The sequence below is a fragment of the Protopterus annectens genome, chromosome 5.part0 (assembly GCF_019279795.1).
Source record: "Protopterus annectens isolate FY-2018-M chromosome 5.part0, PAN1.0, whole genome shotgun sequence".
Lineage (NCBI taxonomy): Eukaryota > Metazoa > Chordata > Ceratodontiformes > Protopteridae > Protopterus > Protopterus annectens.
The window spans coordinates 1,482,803,530-1,482,828,070 of record NC_056735.1 but is presented as its reverse complement, the minus strand read 5'-3'; the positions used below and the strand labels follow the sequence as shown (position 1 = coordinate 1,482,828,070).

Sequence of the window (24,541 nt, the reverse complement as noted above, 5' to 3'; positions counted from 1 at the left end):
CACCGGAGGTAAGGAGGTATTTCTTTATGAGTATATTATGTTTAATTGCTTGTAGTATATCTTTATACAGCTTGTTTGGTATTTTTCTAGTGAGAGATGCTAAGCAGTGTTTGTTGTGTATGAGTAATATTTTGCTGTTTACTAGTAGAGAGGGGGATATAAGGAAGTTTATGTGGCCTTTTGTTGGTGCGAAGGGTTGTGTTATATGGTAGGTGGTTTGGGGTAATGAACTGTATGTGTTTAGGGATGTAGTGTAGGGTTAGGGCTGTGAGGGTTAGTAGGAGGCATATCAGAATGGAGAGCATGGTATGTGTCATGTTGAGTTTGGTTGATAGTGATGTTAATTGGATGAGAGGAAGATAGGTGTGGTATTTGGGAGGAATACACAAAAGAGTGTACCAAAATTAGGTATAAATTCTGAATACTATTCCACAAACTTGTAGCAACATCACAGTGGTGCATGGACCTCAACTGGTGCTTGCAATAGTATCCTTTCTTCAGTGGTGGGACTTTTACGTTTTTCTCCTCCTAAAACTGACAAGATGCTTGCTGGTTTCTCCACCCATTTTGACAGGCCATTACCATAGCTGTAGGAGCCCTCGTGGATGTCCCCATCTCTCTTTAGACTTTTCATCATGTTCCTTAGGTCTTTCAGACACAATGGATTACCATTTTTTTCTAAGGTTCCTTAACTTTGTCTAACTTCTGACAAACACCTTTTTTGTGTATCATTTTTCTAAGTTTTTCAATGTTTTCTGCGAATTAAAGGTTTTCAGTGTTTTATGCCTTGTTGGCTGGGTTAGTCTCACTAGGCTAGTGGCCTCTTTTCATGGGAGACCTAAGGTAGTGTTTATACTACTAGGGGGAAATTTGGCCAGGGAACTTCCCTTACCCTTTGAAGGTGCTCAAAGGTGCCAGTAGGCTCCCAAGTAGTTAAGGAAGAGGCCTAAGACAAGCAGTAGCAAAAGGAGGAAATAAAATTTATGGAGAGTTTGGAGATGCAAAAATAAGAATTTGGAGAAAAATGTGTTCAATAAGGAGTATTAGAATGCAGATGCGATAGATGATCCAAATGAGCAGCATTTAGCTGTCTCAATGGGAAATAAGGTAGGAGAATCTGTTGGAATGGTGCATATAACAGAATCGGAGGGCTTGTAGATGATGTTCTGTTGAAAATAACCAAGCAGAATGATCCAGGAGACTGCTCTGCTGTTTCATGGGGTGAGATGACAGATTACCATCCACAGCACTTACGAAAAAGTTGGGGAGAAGGGACCAGATTGTATGCAGTTGTTAGAACTTATACAGCAGTAACAGAAAGTAAAAGAGGAAAGCAGCAGCAAATTAAGGAGGTGTCTGGTTTTGTAGCAGCAGGAAACGCAGTAATGAAAACATATGCAACAGTGACAGCAGGCAAAAAAGGAGCGCAGCAACAAACTGTAAGTAAACTGTTTTTAAAAAAGGAGAATGACAACTATGAAAATAAGAACGAAAAATGCACTAATACACAGATTTGTACAATTTGGTAACTGTTCTGTTTTAAAGCTCAAGAAATTCAGTCTTTTATACATATAGGGACAAAGACTTTTTGTGACTTAACATTTGAAACTGATGATAAAATGTCTGGGACAGTGTAACAAAAAGAAAGACACATATGAGAAAAAAAATTGTTTGTTTTCTGATTTTTTTAAACATTTAAGTTAGTGTTACTTTGCAGTTTAGAACTGATGAACTAGAAGAAGCGGTTTTTAAAAAAATGCATGCAGGATTTCTATGAAACTGTTGTAAAACACTGTGAAAGTTAGATATGAGAAAATCTTATGGAATGGAGGACAGAGGTTGGAAGCTGCTTTGAAATGTGAAAAACCACAGTGAAACACTTGCCAAGTGTTATTTTTGTGGCTGGTCATAGAGGGACATTAAAATATGCTGGCCAGCCTAAATCAAGTTTCCTTTCCTTTCCTCACTTAATTAATATCTGTGACAAGATGCAATGAAATCAATGTGGGGCAAAAAGGCATACAGCAAGAAGGTGTGTGCCTGAATGTAGTTTGTGCTAAAAAAAGAGAGACAGAGAAAGAAAAAAAACTTTTGCATGGATTGTCAAGAGCAAATTGTAAATAATGAAAAAAGAAGAGAAGAAAACATACATGAGGAAGGACAACAAGACGCTGGAAGAGAGGGTAAACTAGAGAAGAAACCGTAAAAGAAAAAATAAAGAAGGGAAAAAGGACGATACAGACCGAATGCAGGAAGACAGGTCAGGACAAGTGATTGACAACAATAATTTTTTGAAGTTCTGACCAGTGAAAAATATGATTATGAGGATCAAGGATTATTTGTACATAAACCCAGGAGGAAAAATTCAATGGAGGAAACAGTAAAAATAAGGAAATGAAAATTAAAAAAAAAAAATTCCTCTAAACTTAAAAATAAGAAAAATCAACAATTTTAGAGTACTTTCAGTAAATGTGAACAGTTTTATTAATACCGTAAGAAGGACAGGAATACCAGAATGCTGGGCTAAATGTGATATACATGCTATTCTGTTAAGAGGATGTAATAATCCTCGTAAGTAAAGAAAGATTGCAAACAAAAACTTGTGCGATGGAAATACAATTTGTAACTTAGGAAGTGAAAGTTGTTCCGGAGTGGCTGTGTTGAGTGAAAAGTGGTGAAAATACTAGATGCAACATTGGTAAGGATGAGAAGGTTAACTATTGTGGATGTGACGTAGAGAGAACATGTTATAGAGTTATAGCATTATATGCATACATAACTAGCAAGGAAAGAGAATCTTTTAAATCAAATATTTGACTATGTGGTAGTTAACATGAAAATTATTAATACAAAAGATTTTAATTTTTATTTTGTATTATTGAAAAACTTGGGGCTAGCAAATGTTGGCACAATTAATGATGGGCATTTCAGACCATCTAGCAGTATGAATGGAGGTGATGGAAGAAACAATATATTACTAGAAAAGGGAATGAAAAAAGGTAAATTAGAAATTATGGGATGAAACTGGAGAGTGGGAAGCACTGCAGTTATTGAAGGATCATAAAACCATGACTTCTCTAAAAACTGGTCAGAGTGGAGGAGTGAACATAAAATGAAGTATAAAAAGTGTTTTTCTCAGTGGCAGGATGACTTACGAAATTAAAAAGAAAGTGAAGTATGGAAACATTTATAGAAACATACTAGAGAATGTAAAGAATAAGAGTAATATGACATGGAAAAATTAAAATATACAAGAAATCAAGAAAAAAATTAAAGCATTACTGTCTAGGCTGAGAGTATTTACAAAGGAAAAGGGAGGAGGTATCTACACATACAAGTAAAATAGTAATGGAGGATACAAGTATAATGACAGATATGAAAAATGTAAAAATAAAAGGAGAGGTAAAATGAACACAAGAACAAACTATGAGTACTGTAGTACAGCACGTGGTAAATATATACAAGAGTGCAAGGATGGAAAATAAGAGAGAATGGAAGTCATTTCCAGATCAAGTTAAGGAAGAATTTGAAAAAGAAATTACTATTAGTGAATTGGGTGAAGTACTTAGGAAAGCAAACGGTGATTCAATATCAGGCCAAGGTGGTATAGAGTATGGAATGTACAAGACATTAATGGACTGGAAAAGAGAGAATCTTCCTGTAAATGTACTGAATGAATGGTTGAAGGAAGGGCTTGTTTATGAACCGTTATTTTGTGCGATACTAAAATCTATACGGCAGAAAGATGAGAAAAATTAAATAACAACTGGAGACCCTGCACATTAACACAGATTATATTTTTTTATGTGAATAATACTAAAGAAAATGGAAGGATGGATGATGGATGTTATACAAGAAAGTACATATGGTATAAAAAGGAGGGGATGTCAAGAACTGTTATTACCTGTGAGAGAAAGTGTGGTTGATGTTAAGTAAAAGGGAGGATGCTAAATTTATAGTAGGTGATATTAGTAATGCAGCTGATAATGTAGGACATAATGCTTTGGGGATGTTATGGAGAAATAATAGAATTAGGAGAGTGTGTATGTCAGCATATCAGAATAACAGAGCAAGTGTGTTAGTGAACGGGGGGGGGGGGGGGCTGAGTGAAGAAATATGCATGAAGTGTGGTATAAGACAGGGATGTCCCATGAAGTGCAACACTGTTTGCACTGAAGATGAGTGCTACAGTGAGTGATGTACTTACAAGATGATTAGTAAAATCAACCTTGTATCTCCTATATGAGAGGAAGAAGTATTAAAGATTTTTTGGTACATGGCAGATTTAGTCTGCCTGAGGTAAGAGGAAATGAAGAGCTTATAGGTTCATAGGTTGGTACTGGGCTATCTGCCCGAAGGCATATATTAGCCCAGCCACATTGTGCGGAGAAATATAGAAATTTAGATTTTTATTAGTAAAAATCAACCTAGAATCTCCTATATGAGAGAAAGAAGTATTAAAGATTTTTTGGTACATGGCAGATTTAGTCTGCCCGAGGTAAGGGGAAATGAAGAGCTTATGTTAAAAGGAATATTTCCTTGTGGAAAGTGTTCATGTTGTGGTTTTATAGTTAATAGCTTTTTTTTTAATTAATGGGAAAAGGTTTCAGGTTAAAGGTTGTTTTGGGTGTGAAAGTGAGGAGGTGATGTATGGTTTAAAATGTCCAAACAATAAATTTCATATAGGGAAAAGCAAAAGAAGTTTTTCTGCAAGATTAAAAGAACATATTAGGGATACTAAAATGGGCAGGTGGAAAGCCCTATAACTCTGCATTTTCAAAGATTCCATAATGGTAGTCCATTGGGACTACAAGCAACAATTTTGGAACAAATTAATAATGAATATGTAACTGTATGTGATATAAGGAAGAAGTTGTGGAAAAAAATAATCCATTTTTATTCTGAAATGTAATACTTTATCCCCCAGAAGTCTTAATATGGAATGTAACAGGAAATGTTTTTCTTTTTATAATTGAATTACAATTATTTTAATTGTTTAATTATGTAATTGAAAGATGAGCCTGTATATTTAAGGGGTTTATGGGAGAATGAAATTGTACTCTGTAAAGGCTTAACAGCCGAGGAGGTAGAGGATATATATTTTCGTTTGTTATTCTAATAAAATGTTTTGTGTTTAAGGCAACTGGCCATCTGCATTCTTTGTGGTTTTGGTGTGCTTTTTGTCATCGGTGGCTGTATTTATGTGAAAGAAAATGCATTTCATGTCTTCATGCCAGTATTATGGGTACCCAGCTGGTGAGGGAGGGAGCAGCTTTCGGGAGATAAATAGGAAACATACATGAAGATCTCAATGTCAGAAAGAACATACAAAAACAAAAACCTATAAACCATTATCTGTATCTTCGCTGTACCCCTGGTAGTTTAGCTGGGTAAACATTTGTATACTGTCTACAGGAACACATATTGTGCAAGTATTCAGGCAAGTATCATATGTACCAAACGGTAAATAAGAAAAGTTACAACAACATCCTCACATAATGGAACAGCACTAAATATGCACCCCATACACCAAGCTGTCATGGTATGATGTCATGTGGTAAATCTATGGGGATGTGGGGGCGTGACAAGGGTACTTCTTGAGTAGTGGTATGATATTCCAGGAAAGGAGTCCATGTCAGAATCATAAAACAGAATTGAAAATACCAACCACAGCATGATGACTGCTCCAACTGTGCACTATTCCTTAACCAGTTCCACCCAGGAGTACCAGACCTAGACGTGTTAAACACAAACAGAAAGCAATGGAAAGACAGTTCCCATCTCTGGGATAAGCTGCACCAAAAGGCTAACCATCCTTCAGACAGAACCTGGATGACTGTATGGGTACCTATCAAATTATCCCAGAACTAGTCATGTTAGCCCTTCTTTGAAAGGTGTTAAATGCTGAAGGTGGGTATTAGCAAGATGTTTACGGCTGCAAAACTAAACTGCCTTGAAAATTCTATGAATCATGTGGAAAAAAAAGAACTAAGCTTTACTTTTTTTTCAATAGCTTCAAATGGAACTCAGATGTAAACTGGTTAGGGGAAAAAAGATCGCCAGGGAACTTTCAGGGTGGTCATTTATAAACAGCATAACATTTATCTGGTTATTGGTCGATTCACTCATTGGTGAATCTGCCGGCAATACCAAAAGTCAGGGAATAAAAACAGCAAAGCTTCAAGCTATGATAGCAAAAGGTGCATCAAATATCAGGAAGTAAACATAACCAAGATCTGCTTTTATAGAATACGTGGGCAGATAGAAGAGTGAAGAGGGGGTGTGTCAGTTTATATAACGGAAGGACTGAAATGAAGCTTAGCTAAGAAGAAAGCAGGAAGTAGAGAGTGGAGGGTGAGATGATAAAACATCAAATTAGCTGGCTAAGTAGCAGTAATGCTGTTGGGTAGAAAGCAGGCAGGCTGATGTCATTTTGAGGCTTCCAGATACAAAAAGGAAGGAAAGAGAGGAATATGCTATCAAGGAAAAGTTAACAAAGTGAACAGTAAGGACAGGGCATTTCTAATAAGAAATTTCAATCGGTGTGAAAATTAATTGGGGTAACACAAAACTAAGGATAAGAAGAGCAAAAGAAAGAATGGAAATAACAGATATGAAAAGATTCAAAAAAGTGGCGGGACATATTAAAAATCTGTATAAAATATGTATCCGGGCACACTATATAGGCACAAAAACTTTCTCTCACACCAGTCACCCTTGCCCAGAGTCACCTTCTGTCCACACTACTGTATGCAGCACCTATTTCCACCCATATTAGAAAAACTGACCTAAACAAGCTAGAATCCTGTTACAATAAGATAGCCAAGTTTACTACAAACTCCAGTTACAGCACACATCACTGTGCTGCACTAAAAGAACTAAAATGGCTAGTTACCACAACTACTTAACTACCACCAGCTAGTTACTGCATATAACATCCTTAAGTACCCTGAAAAAAAACATCTATATCCAATCTTCTTACCCATTACACTGCAAATCATCATTTCCGATCTAGTGACAAATCTCGCCTCTGCATCTCCAGGGCAAACAATACTGCAGGCAAAGCGTTCTTTTCCCACACTGTTGCTAAAAACTGGAATTCCCTCTCCCATTCTCTGACCACTGCCTCTACCACCCCACAATTCAAAAACTCCCTCAAATCACATCTACTAAACACCTGGTTATGTCCTTGTATCACTTAACCTTTACACTCCCATCTCCCCACTTCTTTTTCCAACTTCCAAGCTACTCACTTTAACCCTCTACATATTAAACCCAGCCAATAACTCTTGCTATTGGTTGCTACTTCTCATACTGGGCGACTGCTCCTCTTTTTGTCACAATCATTATACACCTGCACATTAAATGGAATTCCTGACTGTTTCTCCTGGAAAATGTCTTTTTCCAATTTATTTTATATATTTTCAGTGTTTGTCTGGCAAAATGTCTAACTCCATGTTGTATTATTTAAATAACCTTCGTATAACACTGTATAAATTTGCTTCTCATGTTTTTTTTGTAACAATGTTTCGGAGCTTTTCTCCCCGAGCCTCCACTGTAAATGGACCTGGTCCAGCTGAAATTTCCCAGTTTACAAATGTAAAATAAAATAAAATAAATAAAATCCGTTTTTTCTGAGAAGGCGCAGCAAAGATGTAAACTGTGAAAAGGAATATTAAGCTAGCATTTTTTTTCAGCAAACTCATAAAGGAAGCAAACTGTACACAACATGTACTTATTTTCTCCGCAAAAGCAGCAGAGTTTTGAAATGTGTATTTTTCACACATACAAGAACAAATGAATGCATTACAGTTTGGGCTCCTCGTACTGCTACTTCCTGTCAAAAGGTATGTTTCTTTATTTGGGGTTGGAACTCACTGGTTCTATAAGTGTTGCTCTGCTTTGTGGGGAGTTATTGGGATTTAAAAAAATTGACCCAGCAAAAAAGAAATGGTTTGGACTTCTTCACATATTGTAGAAACGGTATTTGTCTTAAAGATCTGTGCTAAGTACTTTCCATTGCTGATTCATCCCAGGTAACTGATCCAGTCAAGCCTATGCTCTCCTGTAAGTGTACCTGGTGTAGCTTTATCATGCATTGGAGCAGTAAACAGAATCTGTACATGGTTTACAGATGAGAAGAGATGCAGCTTGCTTCCTAGAATGTCAGTGAGCTTGTGCCTATAAATATTGCACATTTGTCCTTTGCACCTGCTAAGTGGATATAAAAGCCAGAGATAGAAAGATTTTTAGTTACAGGTAGTGGAAAAACAAACAATAAAAAGTGTTTTCGTATATCATCTCTCTGTTCAAAACTTTTTATTTTACATTCCTTTGCACAAATTTATATTTGTTTGCATATTTAATTTTTGTGTATTGCCTACTTTTTCAAGTACAGAATTTCATTATTCAGCTTCAAAAGCATGTGGTTTTATAGCTAGATAAACTAATTACAAAAACTGATGAGTGACAATTACAGACATCAGATTTTTTGAAGAAAAACTACTTAGTTCTAACTACCATGTATTAAAAGTAAGATTGACTTATTTTAAGAGAGCACAAGTAACCACAATCTTGGTGTACCAAACTGGTCTGGCTGGCGGCAGTGCGTTACTGTAAAAGCAGGAAGGAGTAGTGGCACTGAAAAAGAGCATTACCAGCCCATCCTAGGAAAAAAAATGTGTGTGAATGAAAAGTAGTTTTAATCAAGTTATGTCTGCTGCTGGTAAAACACCGCTGAAAGGCAATGGGTTGACCACAAAGTGGGTGAACTTGCAACTCTATAGGAGACAGAGTTGAAATTTCCTGAGCATCAGTTGTCTGCTAGTGCAATTTCTATGTGAGCATCAGCAGTTTTTCCCATTTGGGGGGGTCTGCTCCTTCTTCAAGTTAGTGTGACATGGAGTTGATGTTTGTGTGTGTGTGTGTGTGTGTGTGTGTACAGTTGATATAAGAAGTATACACACCCCTGTTAACATGCCAGGTTTTTGTGATATAAAAAATGAGACCACAATAAATCACTTCAAAACGTTTCCCACCTTTAATATGATATAACCTGTACAATTCAATTGAAAAACAAACAAATCTGTTAAGGGAAAAAATATAAAAAATAAAAAATGTACAATAAGCTGGTTGCATAAGTGTACACAACCTTAAGCTAATACTTTGTTGGAGCACCTTATGATTTAATTGCAGCATGCAGTCTTCTTGGGTAGGAGTTGATCAGCACGGCACATCTTTACTTGGCAATCTTTGGTCACTCTTCTTTGCAAAAGCGCTCCATGTGCACAGCCCTCTTCAGGTCACCCCACAGATTTTCTATTCGATTTAGGTCTGAGCTCTGGCTGGGCCATTCCAAAATGTTAATTTTCTTCTGGTGAAGCCATTCTTTTCTTGATTTGGATGCGTGCTTGGGGTCATTGTCATGTTGAAAGGTGTAATTCCTCTTCATCTTCAGCTTTCAAGCAGACGCCTGAAGTTTTGGGCTAAAAGTGACTGGTATTGGAACTGTTCATAATTTCCTCCACCTTGACTAAAGCCCCATTTCCAGCTGAAGAAAAGCAACCCCAGAGCATGATACTGCCACCACCATGCTTCACAATGGGGGTGGTGATGCCATTGTGCCAAACGTACCTTTTGGAATTGTAGCCAAAAAGTTCAACCTTGGTCTCATCAGGCCATAACACATTTTCCCACATGCTTTTGGGAGACGATGTATTGTTTTGCAAATTTTAGCTGGGCCTGGATACTTTTCTGTGTAAGAAAAGGCTTCTGTCTTGCAACCCTACCCCAAAGTCCAGACATACGGAGAATACGGGAGATTGTTGTCACATGTAGTACACAACCAGTACATGGCAGAAATTCCTGCAGCTCCTTCAGTGTTGCTGTAGGTCTCTTGGCAGCCTCACTGACCAGTTTTCATCTTGTCTTTTTATACATTTTGTAGGGATGTCCACTTCTTTGCAATGTCACTGTTGTCCCATATTTTCTCCACTTTTTGATGACTGTCTTCACTGTGTTCCATGGTATATCCAATGCTGTGGAAATGTTTTTGTTCAAATCCGCTTCTTCAGACCATATTAAAATCACAAATAAACTGACAAATATTTAAAAGACAGAACAACCAATCAAATCAACTGAAAAATGGAGGGAAAACTTATGTAATAAATATGTAAAACCTGGCTGTTCAAAAAAACATTTCAGGATAGATAGTCTATCAGCAACAATAGTGCAACATAAAAATGCAAAAACTATACATATACATATCTATGAAAACAACCAGTACTGTAGATACATTCTATACAAACCTATAGACAATATGTGAATAATTAAAATATATAATAAATAGTATAGTATATAAAAAATATATATAAAATCCATATTGTGCATATAAGCATAATTCTGTGTAAATATATACATATAAGATACATATATATAAAAAATTACATACCAAAAATGTGATGTTGGCTGAATATACTAAGCCCATTTTCTGTTCCTATATATGTCTGATTTGAACCATGAAAGCGCTTACCTGTTCAACAGAATAAAGGATTTTACAGTTTTCCTAAGGATTATTTATTATTTCTGTGAGCCTTGCTTCAAAACAAAGTATTAGTTTAACGGTGTGCACACTTATGCAACCACCTTATTGTTCGTTTTTTATTTTTTATATTTTTTCCCCTAACATATTTCTTTGTTTTAAATTGAACTGTACAAGTTATAGGTCACATTAAAGGTGGGAAAAGTTTTCAAATGATTTGTTGTGGTCTCATTTTTTATATCACAAAAACCTGGCATTTTAACAGGGGTGTGTACATTTTTATATCCACTGTATATGTTTGGGAGTATGGGGGTTGCAAAAACAAAAAACACTTCAGTTAACTTTACTTGCCCTTTTATATTTTGGGAACTCGTTTTCATCATTTCTGATGCTAGGAGTTTTGCCATTCAACATTTCATAGCGCAAAACTTATTTGGTGTTGCAGCTGTTGGTCACAGCCCAAGGCAGCAGTGTTCATTTGCCAAATGCTTTTAAGTCTGAAAACCTCATGCATACATTGTTGACAGCAGTACATTTTTAAGAGTCCTGCCAGACATAGTATTTGTGTGCAGAAGTGTGTGTCTTGCAAAATAGATTTCTAGTCTGTAACACCGTTTTACCATCAAAAAGGGGAATGTTTGCTTGCATCAACAAAGTAAATGTCCAAAAGTATATTTTACATTGCATTTATTTAATTTTTTTATTGAGAAAAGATTAGGAAAAGGCAATCAGCACAGAGGATTAAGGTCATGTCCCTCAGCTTAGTCCACCTTTGGAAGACATTTAACCACAGTGTTCTATGGCAGCAGGGAAACTGGGTTACATTCCTCAATGGTCTTATAGATGACGTGCTTAATAACTACCTATGAAAATATGAACATAAAATGTATTCTGTAGATTATGAAAGGCTATCAGTAGCACAGCTGACTAAACAGTGTCAATCAAATGGGTTCCCATATGTTATTCGTAAGGATGAGGTAACTGCAATACTGCTTGCAGTTAAAGCTCAGGCCACTGTATCTGTAGATAGCCTGGTAATAGCTATAGGTTTCAAAGCACAACTAATTCTCCAATGATTTCAAAACATAACAAAAGCTGCATAAACTGGAGTTGGTGACAATAAGCCACACAGCAGATGATCGAATGGAATAGTCTGTGGTACAAAGGGAGTGATAGCAGACAGAGCAGAAGTGCAGAGGGGGAAGAGATATGAGAAGAACAGTACCAACATGAAATATAGGCACTTGTCATTATACAATTCCATATGAGTATAATGGGGTGAAAACCAGAATCTGCAGGACAAAGTCATCACTAAAGATTTCCTTGGTAGGAAGGGGAGTGGCATTGGCAGAGTTACTCAGGCATCTGAGCACATGTGCAATCAGCATCAAATAGAGCAGAGACACTGGTTGAGGCTGTTAACCCCTCTGCTTGTTGATAAATTGATAACTATAGGGTGTGCCTTAAGTCAAACTGATTGTCTGGATTATACCAAAGTGACACATTTGTTTGAATGCTTTAGGTTAACTCTAGAAGCTTAAAGGGAAAGTTTAGAGAACACATGAGAAAACTGGAGAAAAAGTCCAGTGATTTTACTCCACAGAGAGTACCAGCTTTAACAGATAGGTGAGTGGATGTCAAATTATTAGTTGTGAAATGTTGGGAGACCTTAAGATAAGTGAGTCTGACACAGCCTGGGAATACAACATTGGAGAAAAGATAATAGTGCTTATTTCTAGTTGACAAAACAAGCAGCAGGCAGCATGGGATGATCATACCATTACTGTATGAAAGGTAAGGAATATTAATTATTCCATAAAGTTGCCAAGCAGGAGGGAGAAACACAAGCTTTACTATGTTAATGAGATAACATCTTAACATGCTAGTGAGACGCAATGGTATTCATACCTGCAATGGTTTACAAGGAGAATCACATGGGAATTTTCCGAATATGTGAATAATTCCAATGAAAAAACGTTAAAATAATAATTTCATTTATAAAAACAAATATCTGTCCTAAATCTTCTTCACCGGATTGTCTTCTGCTTTTCTACACGTGCCCAAACCACCATCATCTGTTCTCTTTGAACCTCTTCTGCAATTGGAGCTATTTTGGCTTCTTCTCATGTCCTCATTTTGTCTGTCCCATATTGTGCATCCTATCACCCATCTCAGGTAATTCATCGCCATCACCTCTAGCTTCCTCAACTGCTCTGTCTTTACTGTCCAGGTTTCCATGTCATACAGGTAGTACTGGTAGCACCACTGTTTTATAGACCTTACTTTTTAGCTTCTTTGGTAATCTTCTGTTATACACTTCACCTGACACACTCTGCCAACTGGCTGCAGCCCCTTTGATTCTAGCTTTGACCTCTTCATTCAGACTTCCCTTCTCCTCAGTCACCCCTCCAAGATACTGTTAACCTGTTCCACTATTTTCCCTTCTATCTCAGTTTTCAGCTTCCTCTGAACTCTACCATTTGCTGCCATTACAACTGTCCTATCTGTACTCAGTTTCATCCTATATGCCTTCAGTTTTGCATGCCATTCCCCAATCCTTTGCTGAAGTCCTTGCTCAGAGTCTTACACATTTCAGTGTACATAATAAAGCCTGTAAAGCCACATCATCGGCATACAGCAACCTTGTTGATCTGCCCCCTTCAGCCTGATTGCTAATGTAGTCCATCACCATTATGAGCAATAGTGGGCTCAGAGCTGAACGCTGGTGCACATCCACTCCCACTGGGAACCCCTCTGTAAGACCAAACACTGTTCACACTTGGGTCACTTGGTCATTGTGCATAGCTTGCACTAATTCTACCAATGTTTCTGGGACTTCAAACCACTGCAGGACTTCCCAAATTAGCTTTTTTGGACCTTGTCATACCTTTTCTTCAAGTCTAGGAATGCCCAGTTGGACTCTTTCCTCAGCTCTAGTTTCTCCTCAACTAACTATCTCACTGCAAACATTGAATCAGTTGTGCTGCACTCTGATCTGAATCCAAACTGCTCATCTCCCATATTACTTTCTATTATTCTGCATATTCATTTATCAATCTCCCTCTCTAGAATGTTTATGCAGTGTCTCGGGAGTTGTGAAGGCTCCCCTTTGTTCTTGAATATGAATACTGGCACTAGTATCCTTATTCTACAGTCATCAGGGATACACCTTTCTCCCCACACCACTACAAGTACCCTCAGGAGCCATTTCTCCCCATTTCATCCAGCATTTTTATCATATCCGCTGTGATCTCATCTGAGCCTACTGCTTTCCCTAACTTAATTTTCCTTACTGCTGTTCTTATTTTGTCTCTTGTGGCTTCCTCCTCCTCTCTCCTTGTAGGCTGTATCTGGGACAGTACAGCTTCTGTATGTTTTTCTTCATTCAGAAGCTGCTGAAGTGCTCCTTCTATCTGCCTTTGATGCCCTATGGACTGGTGAGCAGGTTGTTGGCATTGTTCATGAAGGGTGTCTGACTATCTTCTTTATCTTTGCCTTGCAACCTAATAAAGTTTCTTTGTGTCATCTGCTGACTTACTTTCCAGAACCTGGTAGAGTGCATCTTATGCCTTGTTCTTTGCTATTGCAACTCCTTTCTTATCTTCTTTGTTAGCCAACCACTATTCCTTCCTAGCCTAGTCCATCTTTTCTATCTCCCACTTTTTCCTGCACTTCTCCTTTCTTTTGAAGGCTTCCTGGACTTCTGCATTCCACCACCAGCTTTCCTTATGTACCTTATATCCATACCTGGCTCAGCCGCATATCTGTTTTGCAGTCCTCACACGTGCTGTTTTGAGGCATTGCCATTCTTCTTCAACTCCACCTATTTCCTTTTCTTCTTGAGATGCTTCAGCCCTGTGTAATTCCCTGATCTGTTGTGCTTTCAATGCATTCAACTTTCAGGTCTTCAGCCTGGTCTCTGTTGACATTAGAGCCTTCTCTGACCGCTGCTTGCAGCTATTTGTAACAACCTGTGGTTTATGCTGTGGTCCAACTGTTTCACTGGGGATGACTTTGCAATATCGGATTCTACCCCAGTGCCCATTCCTTACTAGGGGGAAGTCTTTGCGAGTTGCATATTGGCCACTCTTGTGTGATATTGTGACTGCCTCTCTTTCTGAACCGTGTGTTGGCTACCATCAAGCCATTTGCCAAACAGAAGTCTAGAATGGTCTCTCCTTTATTCCTGTTGCCCCACCCATGTGTACCCAGACACATGAGCCAGTACTCATATAGCCTGTTCTGTCTGTCCTGATATGTGCAGTCACCCATTATCAGCACCTATTCATGTTGTCTTGCTTCACTGCCCTTCCATCGTCTCCTGGATACATAGTATGTCCAACCTCCTCCTTACCATCATGTCATCCACTTCCAACCTGCATCTTGTCAGTGAACCTGCACAGAGTGTAACAATACTTAGTTCATATTTAGCAGGTTGGTTGGTTTTATGTCCAGCTTTTGCTCAACAGAGCTATCCCAGGTAACCCAAGCTGGGCAACTGAACACCAGTTGGTCAGTACTTTATTGACCCAGGGCTGCTGGGCTTTACAGTACGTGCACACTGGCCAATAGGGGCACATTCACCCACTCCCATTACGATGGCTCCCTGGTATAGGTTGGAGTAGGGTGGGTTCGCAACCCATATCACCCATACAAACCTATGCCCATTTGGCAACATTAGTCAATATGACTGAATCACTTAAAGCCATATTTTACACTGTCAATCGGCTAGCCCTGCCACGGTGTGCAGTCTGTGATCCATGTTCTCCTATCTATTTCACCACAGTAGATGCCCAAAGTGGTTAGTTTATGCAACACTTCCCCTTTTAAGACATCATGTAGTGTCTTTCCTGCTGCTCACAGCTCCATTCTTTGGTGAGTTTGAGATGGAAATATTCAACCTTTTTTTTGGAGGCGGGAAGAACCCCATAGACACACAGAGAGAACAACATGACTGAATCAACTAGAGCCATATTTTACACCGGCAAGTGGCTATCCCTGCCACACAGCGCAGTCTGTAATCCATGTTCTCCGATCAAGAGGATATGCTCAAACAGTAGATGCCCAAACTGGTTGTTTTATATAACACTTTGCCTTTTAGGACATCATGCTTCTGCCCACTGCTCCAAGGTGGTAGGAACCCCACAGAGAGACAGAGAGAAAACATGCAAACTCCAAACAGGCATTGGTCGAAGATCAGGATTAAACCTTGTACCGTATGCATGGGAGAGAAAGACTTTAACCATTAAGCCAAATGGTGGAGGAACACAAAGTGCGCAGATGAGTGGGAAGGTGGAAGTTGCTTGTAAAAGGAAAAATCTCAGAAGAAAAAGAAATGGCAAGCAGTGCTGCATCTCGGGAATCATGTTTGGATCTTACACATTTCAGTGTACATAAACCAAACACTACACTGAAACTGAATAAGAGAATTAACCTCTTTAGGGATAACATCGAGGAAGGATAGATGTTGGGGAAATCATCATGACAGGTAAGGACAGGCTGGCAGCATGGTCACGAAATATAAACTTAGATTTAATTCACACAGTTGTAACTCCTTTACCTCACAAGACACAGGGACATTAACCAGGTGGCCTTCAACAGCAAAAAGGCATGAACCCCTTGAATGTCACATCCAGAATTTAACAAACAGAATGCTAAACATGAAGAGGGTCCAGATGGGTCAGCTACCTCTTGTCTCCTTTGTAAAATGGATGAGACGTGGAAAGTGCATTCTCTCCGCTTCCAAAGAAGAACAGGATTTAAAGCCTTTACGAGTAGCAGAATCTAACAAGGAACTAGACTTTTGATCCCTTAATGAAGTTCTTTCTGGGGGAGGGAAGAAGAAGAAGAAAAGTGGTGAGTATGCAGAACTGCCTGTGACATGTGAGCTGAGACAGAAGGTGAGGTAGCGCTTATTCCCAAAGACAGCAGTCAGCAAAAATGTAGTGCTCTATCTTTAGAAGTAGTAATTCAATTCACGATTGAGGAATTCAAGCACAATCCAAGCACATATAGGTTTGTGCCTTCAAAAAACAACTCCCCTACTGACAGCATGCTAAGCTGAAGGCTCATTCAGTCCTGACGGGTTCTTTTTACTCTTGTTTTCGCAGAGATATTTCCATGCTTCTTCCTGGAATTCAGACTGTGCTTCATCTGGTAACTCAAACACCATACTGTTCCCAATGATCATTCTGCTGTTGTAACCTACATCTTTGGAGCTTTTCCTTCATTTTTTCTGCTACCAGTCTCATCACCTCTTGCTTTGCTCATTTTAGCTTCTGTTTACAACCATTTATAACCTGCTGTAACTTGCTCAGATCTTCATATGGGTCGAACAGACTGACAAATGCTTCCTTCATCCCTCTGTTAAGTCTGTACAACTGCAAATCTGGAGCTGTCTTCTGTGAGTTATGAACAGATCAAAAGCAGACAGATACACTGAAGTAAAAGTTTAGATTCCTGTTTGGAAATGGAACCACAGGAAACCTTAACTCGTGCCTTCACATGAAGGATTGTCACAGATAAAACCTTGGACTACAGTGGTCTGACTCTGGATCACTGCCTAACTCTGCTGATTCATGGTAAGTCCAACTGGCTGAAAAATACCATCCACAATGAAATACTCAACTCCCCTGTCACAGAAGGATTGATGTAGTCAAACACCAATTTTGTCTTACAAGAGAAAGGGATGAATCTTCTGAAAGATGACCATATAGTGAAACAATTTAATTTTTGGAGAATATACTATTCTGGCTGTTGACTTTTTTGGCACTAGGCAGTACCTCTATCAAATGTGGCATTATTTTGTTTTCTTCTGCAGGATTCTAGGTGTCAAAGGTATCAACTCAGGGGAGTTGAGTATTTCATTGTGGATGGTATTTTTCAGCCAGTTGGACTTACCATGAATCAGCAGAGTTAGGCAGTGATCCAGAGTCAGATCCATCACCTTTGAGTCACTGGACCCCACATCACCCACTGAAGGAGTCCCAGGACTCCCAACAGAAATTTTATTGGTAGCATTCCACTCTTAGGTGACCCATGATTGGGGATGACAGCCAAGTGTAGCAGACTGCAATCCACTCAGTCATACAGGATGGTTAGGTTTCCACAGCCTACTGAGTTGATACCTTTGACACCTAGAATCCTGCAGGCTCCCACAGAGCCATCCTGTGGCATTAGCATGTTATTATACATCTATCTAATGCAGTTACTGTGCACTGCACACTTAGTAAAAGTAGACATCTTGACTTGACTGCTGAATATTGCAACTTTTGTCTCCAATAGTAGCAGCCAGTCATTCAGTGAACTGCGCTGCCTCCCTGCTACTCCAGATAGGCAATCAGGCACTGGCCACTCAGTCCCAAATTCCTCAGTGGCTCTTTCACTGAAAAGATCACTCAGGAATCTCGAATCACGTAGGTCACAGTCAGGGCCTCATCCCTCTGTGACAAGAAACTAACACACATTAGCATTCTTAACAGATACATGCAGCAGTGTGTTCAGAAGCCAATCAAAATTCTTTTGTTTTTCAAGTTTGTGTGCACCAACAGGACCTCAGTTATTATCAACAATTCTAACCAACTGCATCTTGCTGGAAGACAGGACCAGCAGTTCCTGAAAAAGCAGGAATACAAGCTATCAAAGCCAGAGAGGCACTGTATTCTGCCTCCTCACAATACACATTTAAAAATACTCTGAAGTAGAAGAAATAAAGTAAAACAATACACACAACACTACAGTCATTAGGCCAAAAAAAAAGTGACCAGAACCTAGGAAGTCTGAATTTCTTAGCAATTGTAAACAGATTCAGTCTACAGTCCTGCAGAGAAGAGTGTCCAATCATTACATCACTCAGAATCTCTAATTGCAGATTCTCAGGCTTGATTCCATCAATGGAGCTGGCTAGTATGCTGTGTAAACAGGAATGTGCTCGGTAACAAGGAATGTGGTTTCATACACCACCCAGTCCCAAGCAGCCACATGGCAGAATGGGCATGTCCCTCCTCCATGCAAATTATATGCTTGTCTGACTGGAGCAAAATGTTGACTGGGGACAGATGAAGCCAGAGTACTTTGTAAAGTATATACTGCTGCTCTTATTTCCAGTGTACATATATATACACAACTTCCTAATGAACTCGCTTGGCCTGAAATAATCCAACTGTACCTCCCACAAGGCTCATGAGTAATCAACAACATTTGAAATGCACCAAAAGGAAACATGCCCACAAAGCAAGAAATGTCAAGCCTTTCTAGATCTACCACCTACATCAGTTGATCTAAACTGTCAGAGATCTAGTCTCACTGAGACCTATGACTTCAGAGAGTGACTAACATAAGCTGGGCAAAGAGACCAACTAGTATGACTGTAGTTGTAAGCTGTCTGAATGTCCGGCTCTTCATGTCCATTAGGTTGTCTCTTAGGAGCTATAGCATTCTGACTTGATGATATAACAATAATCCCAGCCATGCCTTGATGGTCTGCAAGTAGGATTTAATATGACTATAATGCCAACTTGGTATAAAGGCACAGTCTTGACTTTATCTTAGATGGATTCCTACCATGGATGGACTGGACATTCAATTCCTCATCTAGCAGAGAACAGGCATCTGCACACTGGAGCATTTTTTGTGTAAGTGATGTGCAGAATGCAATCTGAGAAGTGACAACTGAAAATCAAAGTATTGCCATGAAATCTACAGCTTAATAAACCTTACATCTTAAAAAATTGGAACAAACGAATGGAATGCCAGCATTCATAATTGTTTTGAAATGCCCAAAAGTATTAGATAGGGCATTAGGTTTCCCATCCCCAGATGTTTCATCTTTGGTAACTTTTACTACTTTTTAACAGTGAAAAAAAAAGTGACAAATATCCTACTGGCAAGGATATGGAGGCACTTACGGTAGGTTACGATTTCTAATTTTTTTTAGAATTTCAAAATTTTTAGGAGTTAAGCTAAAGTGTTTACACTTTAAGGTCTGAAATAAGAATGCCTGACCACTTGGCTATGCAGTTCTTAGTTAGGGAAAGGAGTCTTAAAGACTGTTGGTGGACATCTGTAGGAAACCTAACAGGCACAGCTGTGCATACCTCTTCAGATGTCCATGCCAGACTTCTACTAGAGGCATAAACATTGTTGTGCAGTGTTTACAGCACAGGTCTACATATATTGAGAAGTCCAGAAAATGGTCAATCAAGAACTTCTTAGATGAATGATTTAACAGGCTTTCAGTGGCTGGCTTAACACCCTCTGGTATCTTAGCCTGTGACAATTTAGTGTCATATTATTAACATGGTCGTTTGCACAGATTTTCATGTTTTAGTGATTCTGTTTACTGGACTCAAACAGGTCACTTCTTCTTGTCTCTTTTAGTCCTGCCATGAACTGGTCTTCTAAAAGATGAAGAGCTAAACTGCTCAACCTCAAAAATTCCATGAAAAGGCACCATCTGGTGTTGAATTTATCTTCTCTATGAAATAAGGCATAAGTTGGGTGATAATCATGCTTTCTTTAAGTTCAGCTTAAATAGATAATAAAATGCTGGACTAAAAGGAAGAAGCTCTCATGTTTGCAAGAAACCTAGTATATCTCTTTGCTTCTAGTTGTCTTCCCCATGGTTAAAAGTCAGAGCTACAACAGTGTCAAAAGCAAGTTCTATTACTACAAACTATGAGCCTTATCCATAAAGCCACTTATATATAATGTTGCTCAGTCAAACGGTGAAATTTGCTGTGGAAATCTCTGTACATCTCTTTAGATCCTCCAGTGACAGCTTATCTTCCTCTTTCAGTAATTATCCATAAGTAACTGTCTTTCTCCAAATTACAGAACTGGGTTACAAAAGACACTGTTAATATTTGAGATCAATGAGCCTTTATCACGTCTAGCAAGTGGGGACGTTATCAGTAATGGTGACAGTCGGAATGCTGACAATCTTGATTCAGTATGCAACACAGATGTTTTAAACAGTCAAACCTATGACTTGATTGCACCCCTTCAAATGTGCAGGTGTAAAGAAAACAAAGCTCAAGAGAACTGTTTCAATAACCACATCCAAAGTAGTCCCTTTGGGATCTGAGGAACATGACAAAAAATTCCTTCAAGAGTCAAACTGCCTCAGCTCCAAAGCAGACACTGGAGGCAAGCTCTCTAGCACCAATGCACCGAGAAGACGGGACAGATGTGAAAACCTTGGAGTGGACTCCAACCTCTCTGCTCTCGGACTCTAGTTCCAATGCTGTCAGAGTCAAATGGGTAACATACACCATCAGGGTCGAAGATGATCATGCTATCAGCTCTGATGGAGGCATCCCATGGGGATCACCTGGATCCAAGACCACCTTTTCGGAATGTCATATCAGTGAAGAAGAAACCAAAAGAGAAGTGGCAGGGGCTAGAGACAACACTCTCAGTATAAAAGACGCAGAAAGGCCCAATATCTAAATTTGGCTCTCAAAAACTTCTGTATCATTCTGTCCACATTAGCTTTTGACAAGCTCCTTGATGACTGCACTAACCTGAATGATGAAGCTGTCAATGGTGGCCAGGAGGACTATGGAAGGCAGCTTGGGGGCTGACCAGATCTGGGGAGAACCCGACTTCAAAACTTAAAAGTAGAATAGGCAACTGAATCCAGATAGGTTCCAAGAGGATAGTCAGATCCAAAGACCTGGGAAGTTTTGTGGACAGACACAAAAGGTCGGAAGTTCTTTTCCTAGGTTCCTTCGCTTGAGGTCTGTCCTTTTCCTTTTGTCCCTTTGTCTTTATCTTTAGACATACCTCCCTAGATTCTACCCATGACTTTTTACCACAAAGAGAAGTTGAGATGGAGATGGTCAAGTCCCTGCTGTGGTTGGAAGAAGGCCTTTTTCCCCATAATCGTTATTAGTTTTATTAATTAATACAAAATGCAAATTGAAAATCCAAGCTAAACAGTTTAACTCAAGGTTACACTTGAGAGGTAAAGAAGTTAACTGCAGAAAACAAAAAGGTTACTATTAACAAATTAAACAACAAACAACTATATATACTCATTTACTCATATACTCATTTACATAAGTGCCATTTACCTGAAAAAATGTATTCTTACTATTACTTCAGCATAAAAAAGAGGAAAAAAATGATTTATAAATAGGGGTAAGAAGCATCTACGGACCCTAAAACAAACATTTAGTTCCACCAATAACAGTTGGTAAGTAAGGAGATCTAAGATCAATAGGAAAGATCTAGTTTAAGATTAATAGAAGTTAAGGGGTTATTGTAAGATATGATTCAATAGTAAATTCCAATATTCAATAAAACGTGAATAAGCTTTTCGATTAAACATTAAAAATTTGTGAGCTGTTAGATGTTTAATTGCTATTTGTCTAAAACCATCCCGTGTAAGAGATGTTCTGTCTGACCAATTTAGTGTACTATAAAGTTTAATTAGGATAAATAATGTGATTAGAATACGAGTTTGCGACTTAGTCAGACCAGGTGGAGATATGTGTAACATAGTAAATTCCCATGAGAGGGTGGATTTTTCGTATCCCATCTTCTGGGGTCTAACTTTTAGTAAATTCCAAACCATACAGACACACTTGCAACTCCAGAATATATGGAGGAGATCAGCTCTTTGAGACTCACAGTAAGGACAGAAAGGGGAGAGTAAAGGGTTAAATTTATGTAGAATGGGAGGGGTGAGATATGCATTGTTAATAATCATAAATTGTGTATAGCTGGGAAGAAGGCCTTTTAACACCAGCTTTGAGTGGCAGTCAGAGAGGACTCTGGGCCCAAAAGAAGAAAAGAGTCGGCAGTCATGTTCTCATACTGCACATATTTTAAAATCCATAGTCTTGTTGGACATTTTTGGGTAACAGCACAAAAAAACCCACCACAGAATACAAAAAGTGAAGCAGTCATGACAAACTATATACTTTTCTTCAGAAAAACAACAGCTTAAAACAAGCTAAAAAGGAAAATACCCAACACTAAGTTTTTTTTGTTTGCTTTTTGAAATGTGGTGGAGAAGAGAAACTGGGAAAATACCAGCAGCAAAGTACTAAAATAAAGGAACTACACTAAAACTAAACAGAGAAAATGCAATTGTACTCCTATCATGGGAAAGACAGATATTTGTAAAAAAAGAAAAAAAAACTGCCCGACTCTGCTTCTCAAACTTGTGTCTTTCGGCTTTTCCCGGTTAGGGGTCGCCACAGCGGAACTCCGGTCCGCTAATGATTGGCAGTAGATTTTTACGTACTGGCTTGCCAGGCCTAACGCACAACCTTCAACGAAGGAACGCCCATTCACGCATGTCGCTACACAGAAGACCCTCTAACTGAGAATCGAACAGGCAACGTCTAACTGTGAGGCGACAACGCTACCGCAGCAGCACCACCACCGCAGTAAACATTTTGGAAAAATAGAGTATATTTTAGTGCATTAATTACAACTGTATTTGCTTAATACTGCTACAACTCAAGTGCTCTAGGTTGTACTGCATCTGAATTGTTTTAGTGTTGTTTTAGCTGCTTTTCTGTATATATAGACTATAGCTACTTATTCTACTGTGTTACTGCCTCTTAAATCGTTTTTCAGTTGTGCACTTGCCTTGCTTCATTTAAAAAGTTTTAAATTGCTAATTTTGTAGAGTTTTAATTGCATTTACTGTTTAGGGCTACACACTCAAATGCGTTAGCTTTTCTGGGTTTAGTTACTGTATTATTGCTTTGTTTAGCCTATTTTAACCAAAAAAACAAAAAAAAATACTTTATATAATAATAATCTTGTTTGCTCATTTCCCGCTTTTCCTAGCTAGTATAGTCCATATCCCAGGCTTTGCTGGTTTCGGGACTTTATTTTCTGTGTTCATAGCTATGAGACATAGCCGGGTTTAGGCACCAGGGAACCCTGCGGTTGCTGGGGGCACCCCGACCACAGCAAGTTATCTTATCCTGACATTTTGTAACATGTCTGTAAAACCAAGAAAAGCTAATACAGCACTCTTGTATACTTAATAAACCACAAGGGTAATAATTCTTATTTATATCTCCCTTAAAATTCAAAGATATTTCTGGTTGTAGTAACAGTGTTTTGTCAAGTAACAGGCATCAGAATCCCATTAAATATTTTACCACTGACATAGTGCCCCTGGCTTAGTTAAACCCTGCTGCTGGACATTTTCTTCTCCACCAAAATTAACTACATAGCCAGCTTTAGGTCCCTGCAAAACCCGTGGCTGCAGGGGGCCCCCTTAATCATCCTTGACTCTGTGGGGGCCCCACAAAAGCTGCTGCTGGATGGGGAAAAATGAGGAAGAAAAAATGTATTAATTTCCTAATTATTCTCTTTAACCTGAACAGGGCTGTGATATGACCCTGTTAGGATGAAGCTGATGATGAATATGAGTAAGGTAAGCACGAGAGAGATCAGCAGCCCAGAGTGACTTATCTCAGTGCAAACTTTGGATTTTAAGAAGAGATGATGCTTCCGATCATCAGGGATAGTCTCTCTTTCAGGGAGTTTTATAAATACAAGCAGAACACCAGATACTATAACTCTCAATTTCTTCGATTAAGAATTCAGTGCAATCCCAAAAATAATAGAATAAAGGCTCAAAATAGAGAAGGCATTTAAATATTACTCTAATTCACTTAAAAAGTTTCTAGAATAACACCTTTTGCATCAACATGTATTTTTGGACAGTAAGTATAAAACTCAGATGTCTGGATTGATTAACTGTTTGTAATCCTGAGCCCCCACTCACCAGACTGTCTAAATGGATAATGAGACTTCCTTAATCATCCTTGACTCTGTGGGGGCCCCCACAAAAGCTGTTGCTGGTTGGAGAAAAATGTATCAATTTTCTGAATACGGTGTTTAACCTGAATGGTGCCGGGATATGACCCTTTTAGGATAAAGCTGATAATAGTAATAGGTTACTATAGCTTGTGTAGGAGTGGTGTACTGTCTAGGAGCAACAACTTAGAATACATTACTGAAATCATT

The 24,541-nt window shown here is 38.7% G+C and overlaps 1 protein-coding gene across 1 annotated transcript in view; it reads right to left on the bottom strand.

Annotated features, from left to right (window-relative positions):
* The window catches only part of TMEM135 (transmembrane protein 135), a 2,670,197-nt gene that overhangs the window by 2,052,938 nt on the left and 592,718 nt on the right, over positions 1–24,541 (bottom strand). The gene's annotated exons all lie outside the window — the stretch shown is intronic.